This window comes from Protopterus annectens, chromosome 10.part0 (assembly GCF_019279795.1).
Source record: "Protopterus annectens isolate FY-2018-M chromosome 10.part0, PAN1.0, whole genome shotgun sequence".
Lineage (NCBI taxonomy): Eukaryota > Metazoa > Chordata > Ceratodontiformes > Protopteridae > Protopterus > Protopterus annectens.
Genome location: NC_056744.1, coordinates 1566745531 through 1566759555, shown reverse-complemented (window position 1 = coordinate 1566759555; position 14025 = coordinate 1566745531). Strand labels below are relative to the sequence as shown.

Genomic DNA, 14025 nt, shown 5'->3' with positions numbered 1-14025 from the left:
ACTTGTCATCTGACACAGGATAGCAGTTACATTAGCAACAAAGAAAGTGAACCTCCTGCAGATGGCATTTCATCAGTCCCTTGATACCTTGACACACACACACACACACACACACACACACACACACACACACACACACACACACACACACACACGCACACACACACACACAGCTAGCTTTAAAGCAGAGAATGATCTAAAAGTAAACTCACCTTCTAACAGGAGCTCTCCCTCACAGCATGTTGATGAGGAGTTGCAAAATGGCAAAGCTGGATATTGGCAAAACTTTCATTTAGAAGAGTGTGGTACCTAAGGAGATGAGCAAAAAAAAAAAAGAAGAAAAAGAACGCAAAGTTGCATACTTAGTTGTTATATTCTGCTGACCGAAAGAGTAAAGAAAATCAAACTGAAATATACAGAAAGCCTGTCATTAGGAAGACAGACACTTTAGAAAAATAATGCATTTACCATGTGATACAAAACATGTAACAAGGGAGACTGTTGCAGGGAGAACAAGAAGCTGAACCTCATTACAGGAAGGAAACATTAGCTGGTGTACAGCTGAGTAAAACACAGACTGAAATAATTAAAGGGAACTAGAACAAGAAACAAGAACTGTGAAATGCATATGCGAATAGGTTAAGCCTGTTTTTAGCAAACAGTCAATGCTTATTTTTGGAAAACTAAAGGAAATGAAAAAAAGTACTGTAAAATTAAGCAACAAAGACAGGAAGATTGCATGTATCTCTTTTAATATGTGCACTGTTAAATATATAAGCGCCTTGACACAGTCCATGTTCTAACTTGTTTTACTTAGTTAATGTTGCTGTCATGGAAACGTTCTGTACACGGTTTACATCCCCAATCTAGGCTATAAAGGCTAAATTGATGATTTACTTACTTTTCTGGAACTAAAACTATTGCAATGTTTGAAGCCTAAGTAGGAGAAAAGTACATAATGAATAGGCTGCTGAGTATAGCAGTTGTTAAACTATTATGTTACATGCTTTACTGGAGTTAACTTTGTGCTACATTCTTTGTAAGGACCATGTTACGAAACTATGTATACTCTGTCATGTGAGCGTCCTTTGGAATTTGTACACTTCTTCTGTCACTCCTCTCTGCTGAACATTGGCAAATTATATCAGAGGATAAATAACAGTTGCATTCTCAATCAGAAAAAAAAACCCATAAGTTAAGATTAACTGTGGTTATTGCCATTTCAAGGGGCATTGGAATATTATATTGACTAGCAAGAAATAAACTTGGTATGGAAGATAACCAAAACAGTTCCCTCTCGGATGCTAAGATAATATTAAATTAATGTTGATTTGGCAAATATAATCAGAAATTGTTTTGTTAAATTTAACAATGCAAATAACGATAGCAGGACAAGTGACAGAAAAAGATAAAACAGATGCACACATTTAACATTTAGGTTGGAATAATGGTTGTTTGCCTCAACAACACAAGATACAGGGTTTGATTTGCACCTTTGAATTGGAAACTGGCTGGGCTTAAAATGGCCCTTGAGCATACCTCTTAAATCTCCAGATTTTTGCTTCATATTTTTGGTGTGTTCCCCATAAAATATATGTTTTTTCCAGCAAATCATTTTGAACTGAAGCCAGTAAAGAATGACAGAAATGCATGCTAACTCATTCCAGCAACTTTCTAAGTTTATATGAACAATGGATGGATTTAAAATCTATCCCTATTTTTGCCCCCCCCCCCCCATTATTTTTGGTTTTGCACAGATTTCATATGCTAAGAGGCTGAGAGATTTACCCTCAAGGGAAACTTGCTTAGTACTTACCTATGAACCTAAAGAAGTCCCTTCTGCTTAGCAGTGCACATCTCACAGAAGAGAGGTTCCATCTCATATGCAGGAAAATACTTAGATTCAGACAGAAAAACATTTTCCTGTCCTACGATATGCTAATATGAATTCAAGTTGCAAGGATGTAGCTCCCCACAAAGAGAGTATAGTGGGCTTTGCCTCCAAGAAAAGTAAGTCAACCTGTGGTTTTCTTTTGGTGAATTGTGACATGGATAGGGTTTCACTTAAATGAGCTCCTCAACCAGCTAGCACTAAGCAACATACTATAATATGAACAGTGCAGGCAAATCCCAGCTTGTGTTTGCCTCAGCTGTTTTACTGCTGGCATATCTAAAAACGTAGTTGCATCAGATAACACTGTTAATAATAAACGTTCATGGGAATGCTCAGAACAGCTTGTGGCTTGTTTATTATATATTCTAAATGACGTAAAAAAATCAGATACCTCAATAGAGTGAAAAACAGGGATCATTGTATGTATATATAGGGGAAAAAAACAATGCAAGTGTATATTCACAAATATGCTTCCGTAAATAGCTAAGATAATGGAACAGATTTGTGACTTATAAGATCTTAAACAAGATCTAATGGACATTTGGATATAACCCAGTGGAGTATTATTCCTTTGACCTATTGCTTGCTGAGAAAGGCTCTGGTTCCCTGTAAAACTGAATTAGATAAAGTATATGCTGAAAATGAGTGGGAGATGGAGTATAGATGTATGGGGCTCTGAAACAAAAATGTATTGCTATTAATTATCTTTATTTCAGAAATTATATTTTGGCTGCACTTTTTTTATTTTTTGGACCTTGATACCTAGCATTCATTACGCTCTATTTGACATTTGTTGCCCGGATGGTGAGACCTGTCTTCATCTCTTTCATTCTTATGGGGTGAGACTTGACAGTAAGCCCATCACCCAGACATCATTTAGGCTTTTTGTGTCATGTCCTACTCACTTTTCCTTCACCTGCACATTCTCATACTGTCTGAGAGAAGCAGGGAGTGAGCTTATGGTATAACTGTGCACACCTCCGGATATAATTAAGTCAAAGCCCTATCTACTTTTCAGACAGTATGTTTGAATGACCCTGTATTCCTCCAATAGTTCAGCTGTGGCAGTGTACTCGGGCATATGTCCCCCGACTCCCCCTCCAGTTCCTCTCCCCGGATGGCCAAGCTGATGTAAGCCACTCATTCTTCCTCCTGCATGGCTCCTCCCCCACCCAAGCTGTTAGTCAAAGTGGGGTCATCTAGGTCATAGTTAGGGCTTCATCCCTTCATGCCTTGCAACCTGCTCATTCAGGATGCACTAAATAAAGGGTTATAAATGGGCAATATTTACATGTAATGCAGAAAAAAAACTTTGGCTCTGTATGCCTAATAATATTATTAAATAAATCCAATTGTAGGATAAAATCACCATACTAGAAAGTCTAATCATTTGGCTGAATGAAAGATTTATCAAAACCTGTTTCCAAACTGTACTCTGTGAGATTTCTCTATTTAAAAGTTTATAAGTGGAGCATTAAATTAAGGGATAAACTGTTCCAATTTCTATCTAGACTGAATATGTATATAAAAATGAAACTAAAATATCTTGATAATCAGAACTTAACTGGCATTATTAAAACTTTGAACACAAACACAAACTCATGAGAGTAAATGGACTACCTTAAATGGGTTATCATTTAATGCTGAGAAATACACAGTACTAAATATTAGGTACTTGCTAGACTACTGATCTGTGAGGATCTTAAGAAGCCTAGTCTTGCATTCCTGTGGTAATACCTGTTCTAAAATTTGCCATGTAACATCCACAGATAGGCCAAACAAGTATACGTCAGGGTGATTCCATGTTTCCCTTATACATGAGGGCCAGTGATGCTAAAATGGGGTTGTGTTTGTGGGTATTCATCCATTTATGCAAATTATATTTGAACAGAGTACAATAAGTGCTCTGCTTTATGTGGAGTGTAAGACAGTCACATAGACACAGCATTCTCTGTGATACTCATTCTATCCCTCCAACATGTTCTGTTCATTTTGTATAAGAGATTGAGGTCTCTTGAGTGAGTGTTTATGATACCATTGAACTTACGAATGTGTGCTGAAACTGTATATATAAGACAGAGGTCACCTCTCAGTAGCCTGTATGATATCAAGAAGAGAGACAGAGCTTTGAGTCAGTCTGCATAGTTTCTATGACTTACATCCTTGATTTTTAATGAGAACATTTTGCAGTCATTCTAGTTGTGGCAAATGTTTGGACAGGTACATAAAGAAAGGGGCATTATTTTCGGTGAATGGCCTAATGAGTGCTAAGTACAGTGGAACAATAACATCCCAGGATCTGGACATCACAGATAAGCTGTGCAGTGAAAAGGGATTTCCTTATATTAGTGGATAGGTGGTGATTAAAGGGCAGTTCATTGTCAGCATAGGTTCAGTAACTATGGGATCAGTTGTAAGGAAGGTGTTGTCAGTATGACAGTTACAAGGAGAATCTTGCTTGTTGACGGATATGAATATACATTTCCAGGCATTTTGTTTTTGTCCATGATTTTAAACACCTTAGGTTATAGATAATTAGGTATTATAGTAAATATATATGTGTGTGTATGTATATATATATATATATATATATATATATATATATATATATATATATATATATATATATAGATATATATTTACAATCAAAGTGTTGAAACACAACATTTTACCGAATTGTTTATCCAACTTTGGTAATACTGAACTACCTAAATGTGGGAAATGGTAAACATGACATTCGACATTTGAACATCATAACTTCCAGTGTCAAAAGTCCTTGTTACTGCTAATGATTTTGCAGGGTGGCAAGCCCCCTGCACCCCCATGTCCCCTGAATATTATATATACCAACTCTGAGATCACTTTACGGTGAGGAAGACGTAAAATTTCCTGATCTGCACTGTACAGCGATCTCCATTCATAATGTTGACCTCATATCAGTGAATGAACACTCATATTCGCTAATGTAATTTCAAATACTTTCAGCTGAGCATTATGGAAATTGTGGATACAGGCATTCAACCATCTGAGTTTCGCGTTAAGTGCCATTCCACATTATGAGAGTAAATCTCTGTACACAAATACACATGCACACACACATGTGCGCGCACACACATACACACATACGCAAATTTACAGTTTGTGGAATAGGGGGCTTGCTTCATACTGTGATGTAGGGGTCTACCTGCCTGGATAAATTTTTGTGTATTTTACTTTAGGGGTGTCACTGTTATAAAATGCATCCTTCCAAGATTTTAAACATTTAGGTTTTCTTAACTCTGCAGTAATTGTAAAGGACTCAATTATTCATAGTTAATTCAATTTACCCATTTATGAAATGAAAGTGATACATGTAAAAACTGATGCTAGACAATCTTTTGGGTATGGTTTGTGCTAAAAGAGTGTAAAATCTATCTATGATTGACACATTGATTCTAATCTTTCCATTGTAACTAAATAACAATCAGATTTTCTAGGTTTTCCTATGTCTAGCAAAGAAGCCATCTATACAATGAAATTAATGAAATGTGATAAAGCACTAGGCACAGATGTCTAACTACTGTCTTCTACATATCATCCTTCTTTGTTTTCCTTTTTCATTATTTTTATAACCTCACTTTATAGCCTTCACTTTTACAAGATCCTATTGTAGTAATCCCTACATTTGCAAAGCTATCTTGCTTCCCTCATCATACAGGTCAATTTATTTAATCAAAGTAAATTCTAAAATCATTACCAAAATGCTAGCCTTTCATCTGAAGACAAAACGGGAAAGACTTCAAAGCTTGGACATGGAGCAAGCTGGTTTTGTCAAGAGCTGCAGCCGTTCAGACAACGTTGCAACACTCTGTGTATTCTTGGAATCAAAGCATGTCTACAGACCTGTGTAGTTTTATATGTCAGCTCTGAAAAAGGATTCACTTGAGTTAGTGGATTTGTTTTTCCTTGAATCTTGAAACAGCAGAAATAATGGGTTTCTGATTTATTTTTAATGTAATTTGCTCACACTGCCAAAGTGAGAAATGGTGGTGCTTGTTCAGTTTCCCCTTCCTTTTGACTTACAGCCAGTTACTGGATAGATTGCTTGTATAACAAATGCTCGAGTAATCACTGCATGAGATAACAATTGCTCATGTTTGGTTTTATAATTGTAACTTTGTTAGTTTCTGCAATTTGGGAGCTCCAGACAGTGGTTTTACATTAAGTAGTTTTTGGTCTGCACTCTAGTGGCAGGAGAAGGTAACCAACTCAATTCTGAGCTAGGAATCATTGTATGTGACCTCCAAAGTATATATGTGTTTGCTATTGGCCAGTGGGTTAGCTTGTTTGTTTGTTGGTTCTCTTTGCCTGAGTAACTTCAGTAGGTTAAAGTACTTATTTGCACTTTTTCTTGACATATACTAGAACCACTGTTATATTTGTCAATTTTACAGAGTTTTTGTGCTTTAAACCAGTGTTTAAGAATGATTGCTTTTACGTTTGAGTGTTGTGAGGAATCCATTTTCATCCAGATTTGAATATTTGCTCCACATTGCTCAACTGTACTCTATCTTATAAACTGATAGCATTTCTTTAATATCTGTGTGTGTGTGTGTGTGTGTGTGTGTGTGTGTGTGTGTGTGTGTGTGTGTGTGTGTGTGTGTGTGTGTGTGTGTGGAGGGGGGCGCTTTTGGCTATAGGGCTACCTTGTTTGTCAGTTTTCTCTAATCAGAGTGTCCTCTCCCTTGGCAACCACACCACTGATTGCAAAGGCTTTTGCTGAATCCTGATCCACCCACTGCTGGATAAATATGTCAAAGTGTTAATTTGCACTATACCTTGATGCATACTAGAGCTGCTGCTATATTTAGGCATTTTTACAGAATTGTTTGCACTTTAAAACTGCATTTCTGGATTATTACCTTTAGCATCATATTTTACTGTTTTGCTCAATCCAGATTTCAATATTTTTTCCACCTTGCTGAATAGCACCTTATCTTGTATGTTACTATTGCTGCTTTAATATCTGTGAATTATTTGCTGTCACCTTCTCTTTTCTAGCTTTTAGTGCCTTGGATTATTGTCACAGCTGGTTACTGTGAGTTCCAGCATTTCTGTTTGGTTTTATAATTGCAGGTTGATTAGTTTCTGCATTTTGGGAGCCCTAGGCAGTATTTTTACATTAAGAAGTCTTTGGTCTGTACTCCTGCAGCAGGAAAAGGTTGGCAGATCATTATGTGCTGGAAATCATTGTTTGTGACCTCAGAATTCATAGGTTCATAGGTATATACTTGACTAATGATCACCATGGCCTTTATAAGCATGCCCATGCAACCCAGCCCAGTTGCATTTCCTGGAAAAAGTATGTCTTAATTGGGAGGGGGGAGGTGTTTGTTTGGAGTGGTATGTTTGTCTGGAGAGGTATGTTAGTTTGGGTGTATGTTAGTTACGCAGTTGCTAAAAATGGTATGTTTGGGGTATGTTAGTTAACGAATGTTCACTATTGGCCTTGGTCTATAAAAGACATGGAGGTCAGCCCAGGGATGAATTTATGATTATCTAGCCGATGCTTGTTATGTAATGTTTACTGTCAGCCATGTGTGTTTGCTATTGACAAGAGAGCTAGCTTGTTTGTTGGTTTTCTCTACGTGTAGAAAGTTGTTGCATTTACTTCACATTTTTCAATAAACAGAGGTAGTTAGCAGTGCCCTGCAAAGATGGAGGTGCTTAGAAATGCAATTTCCCTATAAAAAAATAACCCCCCCCAAGAGTTCCTGTACATGTCGTTAGTTGTTCAACAATCACCAGGTATGTGTGAAAAGGTGCACCACTCCATGATATTAGACTCAGTTTGTACTTAAACAAACAATAGCCTAGCAAATGTTGTTTCTGTTACAGTGGTCACACAAAGAGAAGCATAAATCCTTTGATAAAACACCTCTTAATGCCCACAATATTTATGCCTGAAGCCATGGATCAGCACTTTCCTGCTATCTCTGTAGCCGGCCTGGTAGAAATGGGAGTCTTGAGACAATGTAGCAATTTGTCTCATATTTTCTGACAGCCGCCTAACTCTTAAACAATGTCATACGCTATGTAATAGATGTACATATGTCCTGTCTTTGGTGACAAGCTCTTACACAGCCACTGCAAATACAAAACAGGCTATCAGAAACACACAGCAATACATAATACCTGCATACCTCTCAACCTCTGAGCACAAGAAATCTGGACAAAGCCAGAAACAATGGGGGAACAGAGGCCCAAAAATACGGACAGATTTTAAATACTGTTCCTATAAATTTACAAAGTTGCTAGAATAACAGGTTTTGCATTACTGAAGTCTGTAACTGAAATGTGTCATTATTTAATATTATTTAGTGACTTCAATCCTCATTGATTTGCCAGAAAACCAAAGATTTTATGAACAGACTGAAAATATGAGGCAAAAATCTGGACATTCTGCGAAAATCTGGATAGTTGAGAGGTATGTGGACCTACATATGTTGAGGCTTTTGAAAGTAATCTACCCAATCCAAAACTTCAATGACCTCATAGGCATAGTAATTACAGTAAATATTCTCAGCAACCTCTAAAACAAACTATCAAAGCAACATTCACCATGGCACATTCAGCCTCAACTCAAAGTGTCGCTAAAGCTAAGCATATAAGGTAGACCACCACACAATCCAACATTTTAGTTATATGAGACTCCATTGTGAGGCACACTGATGTCCCATTCACCAAGCTGAGCAACCAGAGGGTTGTGGTCAGTTACCTCTCAGGGACAAGGATCTGTTAGATTACACACACACACTCAGGTCATTGTTTCATAAGTGCCAGTATAAGTTAGTCAGTCCATCTGAGACTAAATGATCTGACATGTACATCTTGGGACTATAAGAAGAAGGACATGATGGACGTCTCTGGAGAGACACTGTGTGTCCTAGGCAGCTTTAAGACTGGCATTTAGTAACATTCTAGCCTCACCAAGGATGATGCCACAATATGAGCAGAAGATAGTTGACTTTAACAGTTGGCTTCATTTTGGTGTCATTCAAAGGGGGTACACTATTTGTCAGCCTGGGAGGATATGGTTGACAGACCACACTACTTTGCCAGGGATGGTCTGCATTTATCCCTTCTTAGGCTTTCAAATACTGGCTAAAACCTTATCCACCATCACAGTGCCTTTTTCAGCCATTATCAACCTGATAAATCATCTAACATAACAAAACAGCACAATAAAATCTAAAGGTATTACTGCTCAATGCCAGGAGTCTAAACAAGAAACTCCATGCCCTGGAGAATATAGACATATATACATGTAGCGAGACATGGTCTTAAGCCATGGCGAGCACCCCGGCAGCTCAGACCTACAATGCCTTCCACATATTTAGACCTGTAATGGCACAAGAAGGGACAAAGATGGAGGTGTCTAAGTTTATATAAAAAATGAACACACCTCAAGATTGTTCAAACCATATTCAGCACTTCAGCTTCTCCACCTCCAGATTACCATAGAAAAAGTCCCACACCAGATCCTTGCAAGCTACAGGTCCCCCCTCTATGACCCGGGAAACCCATAACACATACATAAATATATTGCCAACACTATTTATTCAACCCAACCCATATTAATGGACAGCTTTAACTGTAACATTATAAAGTGGGAATCAAACAGAACTCCTAACATGAAGGCCCAAAGATTCCTGAACTTTCTAAACACAAATACCTTGGACCAGAGAGTCTGTATGCCCAATAAGGGCACTAACAACCTAGACCTAATCCTCACCAACATGCAAGAATGTTGTACCATCCCGAGTGTATTGTCCTCACTAATCGAGTCAGGTCATAAAGCTGTCTCCTTTGGAATAAAAATAAAACTTTGGATACCAGGTAACCCTGGAACCTATGAAATTATTCCAAGGCAAACATCCTACTTCTAAGTAATACCCTGGCAAAATTTCAAGACCCCCCCCCCCACAAGCCCAGGGAGCACTGCTGCCTATACTGAGTCATTCAGAAGAACCCTGTACAATCACATATACAGCTGTACAGAGGCTGCAGTACCTACCTGAAATAAATTCATGAAAAACTCAAAAAACAAGCCACCCTGGTTGAATAGCAACAGCAATAGATTATATGGGAAGTGCAATGCCCAGAAAAGTAGGAACTCCCTCATCAAACTAAGTAAACCACTCAGGGGACTATTTAAGTCAACCAAAGCCAGATTTAAGGTAAAAGTAGCCCCACTGGCTGAGGACATCCATGAGCCATTCTTCAGTTATGTCTGAAACCTCAAAGGCAATGCACAACAATGTGCCGAACTAACTGTAAATGGAGCCACCTATACTGAGCCTGAGAACATAGCAAACCTACTGGCCTATAAATTCTGCTCCAGTTTTTACCTTGCTTTCACTTCCAGATACCTGTCTAGATATACTGTCAACCATAGCTCCTCCAACAATCACCAAGGCATCAGGCCTACACTACTCTCTCCAAGGCAAAAAACGCTATGTTGATGGGACCTGAAAATATTCCAGGATGTCTCCTTGATAGCTTGAAACATGACTATTCCATCATAGTCTCCAAACAGATTTCAAACCAAGTGAATGGAGGACAGCAAGTGTTATTCCACTACAGAAGGGCAGCCATGCATGGACACAGGAAACTACAAACTCATTAGTGTGAATAATCTCATATGCAAAGCTATGAAAAGAATTATCCTGGACTTGATAAATAATGACATAGGAAACCTTCAGATAATGGATCCAACTGGTTTCATCAAGGGAAGGTCATGCCTACTCAACTTGGTGGACTTCTGCAAGAAGGTCACCAAAGCAATGGAAGAGGACAAAATGGTGCATACTGTCTACCTCAACCTGGCCAAAGCATTCAATAAAACTCCCAACTCAGGCATTGTAGTTAAGCTCACTGAATTACATATAAAACCCTACATTACTTGCTGGATAGCCAGATGGTTCACAGATAGGACCCAAGAAGTTAAGACTGGGGAGTATACCTCCACAAAAAGGTCAGTCTACAAGCAAAGTCCCTCATGTCTCAGTGCTGGGGCAGCTCCTGCTTGGCATCTATTTATCTGAAGTCAAGGCTAATGTCAAAGGCCTTTGTATGACCAAATTCACTGATAATTACAAATTAAGTACAGTCATTGAATCCCCACAAAGTCACAAACATCCTCAAGAGGGTCTGACACAGACTGATAAGTGTTGCTGGAGTCACAGACTTAAACTCACTGTTAACAAGTGCATAATAGTATCCTTTATACCCACAAATTACTACATTGGTAATGCAGCCCTAAGAGTAAACCCAATGATCAGGGATTTGGGAACACATGCAGATACTGACTTGGTCTTTGACCATCTTGTGTCAACAGTTGTAAGAAAACCATTCCATGTTTCACAACTTATAAGCAAAGACATGGCATCTAGGCCCAAACATGTCATAGTTCTATTGAACTTTCACCCTTCGGAATGTACTTGACCAAACATATACAACTGGAGAAACTACAAAGGTTCTTCACAGAAAGAATACATGGTATGCAAACAAGTCCTACACAGACTACCTCAATCCTCTCTTACAGACTGCTGAGAGTCAACCTATGCCTGGCCTACAAAATATCCTCTGATCCAGCCTTAACGGATCTCTTGAACATCCACAAAAAAAAAATAAATAAATAAAAATAGCACCAGAAACACCCAATCCAGTTACCTAAACATGCAACATAAATAGGACATGCTGGAGGGAAAGGTATGTATTTCAGAAGCTCTTCTTCTTTGGAATAGGATTCTCATCCACGTGAAGCAAAGTTCTTTCCTAAAGTTACTTTGCTTGGATTTTAGCTTGGATCAATGGATGGGAATCACAGATTTACCTCAGGTTTGGCACCTATGTCTCTATTAGAGGGTGGAAGCTTGTTAATGATCAACCACTCAAGCCCGAGTTTATATACCCCCACATAATGTTTGGGATCAATACCTTTCTAATATTTCTTCAAAGTATGACTAGGCTTAAAAAGGCCCTTTAGTGCCATTAGCATAGCATTCGCCTATGATCCTGTGATGTTCTGTTGCCTTCTCTATTTAACAGAATTTTGGTGGTGCTTGTAATGTATTGTTTTAACAACTTTTCCAAGCCTGTAGCCTCCTGGAACCAAACAGGGCTGTACTTTATCTCCCTTCCAATTAAAGTTGGTTTTGGATCCCCCTGACATATATCTCATCCTCGTAGTACAAGAAATCTGGACAAAGCCAAACACAGTTGGGGGCCACGATTAATACCTTGTATTTACTATGCATGTATGATGAACTGTCTGTTTAAACTTATTTAACTATGCTTAGTACTGCATTGTTGTCGTTTTTTTGTCATATGACTCAGGTCATGACTAAAAAGTTTCCTCAGATCAACTCTCCTCCCCAGTTAACAAACAACAAATAAATAAATAAATAATATTCTAGCATAGACAACCAATCATTTTTATTCTTAGGTTTACAGCATCTTCTCTCATTGTGGTTTTATAGATCATGCAACCTTACAACATATTTTTTCCTAACTGCAGACTAAATATTGACAAAACATGTGCTTTGTCTCTGAGTTTTTAGCTGTCTTAATGATATTTTAACACCTGGGCATTGGCTTTGACCTTCTGCTCTGAGCTCTCAGCTCCCCTCCTGATGTTTTTTTACACCTGTATGGGTTGTGGGTTGTTCATTTCCTGACATGCTTAGCTGTATTTTTTCCATACCTGATTCTCTGTTGAATAAAAAAATGACAATCTTGGAGAAAAACTCAGAAAAAGGTACTCACCTCTGACTTTCCTAGATGGATGAGTCTTACTCTTTCATTGCCTGGGTTAAATGAACATAAGCTGCGCATATTATTTAGTTTAGTATACCCTTTCCAAACACTTGCTGCTGTGGTTAATAAAGGAAAGCTCTCCACTTACTTCAGACCATAGGACAGTTTCTTTAAGAACAGATGTCCTAATATTGCTCACAAAGAACTGGGTTATACTGTTTCTTTGATGGCAGCATTCAGGACTGTAATTGTGCATTGTTATTTTTTTTGTGCTGCGGTTTAGTAGTAGCTCTGTAACTACTGTAAGACATGTCATGAATAAATTTGGTTATGTAAGATTAATTCCTTTAAAGCATATTTAAGTTATTAATCCTCTTGTCTGCAATACTTAATTATTTCCAGGATTTATCCTAAATAATCTATTTTTTCCAGCTTTATTTTTTCCTTGAGTTACTTCTACTGTTATACTTTTTTCAGTACTTATTTCCATTCTCTATACTAAATAATGACCTGTTCTTCACAGCTTTTCATTCTGTTTTGTGCACTTCTACCATAACTTTTTCTTCATCATCTCCTTTTACATTACCTGGATGTAAATGCATCTGCACACACACACACACACACACACACACACACACACACACACACACACACACACACACACACACACACACGCACACACGCACGCACACACAGAGTCATATACATATATCTATATATGTATATATATATGTGTGTGTGTGTGTGTGTGTGTGTGTGTGTGTGTGTGTGTGTGTGTGTGTGTGTGTGTGTGTGTGTGTGTATGTGTGTGTGTGTGTGTATATATATATATATATATATATATATATATATATATATATATATATATATATATATATTTATATATTTATATATATATATTTATATATATATATATATATATATATATATATATATATATATATATATACATACATACATACATACATGGATCTGCTTCACTTACCCGAATAGCCACTTCCCCAACTTTCACTTTGCTGAGACGAAAGAACCGACAAATCCAGAAGACCGACATCCAGAACACTGACTTACCACTCCAGGTGGCTTGGCCATCCTGAAAAAAACAAACAAAACTAAACCCACACATGTGGGGGCTTCACCCTCCCACCTCCCAACTAAATATACCAACTCTGAGATCACACTACAGCGGTTACTTACCTGGAGTGGTAAGCCAGTGTTACAGATGTCGGTCTTCTGCTTTTGTCAGTCCCTTTGTCTCGGTGAAGTAAAAGTCATGTAAGTGAAATGTCAGTGTACTACAATATATATATCTATATATATATATATATATA

General features: G+C 37.8%; 1 protein-coding gene across 4 annotated transcripts in view; it reads right to left on the bottom strand.

Annotated features, from left to right (window-relative positions):
* Window positions 1-14025, bottom strand: part of LOC122813738 — a 244931-nt gene that overhangs the window by 225814 nt on the left and 5092 nt on the right. The window contains exons 1-2 of one of the 4 annotated variants that reach the window (XM_044086211.1): window positions 469-556; window positions 213-309 (exon numbers count right to left, since the gene is read on the bottom strand). The exons of 1 other annotated variant lie outside the window; for it this stretch is intronic. The gene's annotated coding sequence lies outside the window, so the exon portion shown is untranslated. 2 more of the 4 variants (XM_044086212.1, XM_044086210.1) reach the window with 2 other exon arrangements.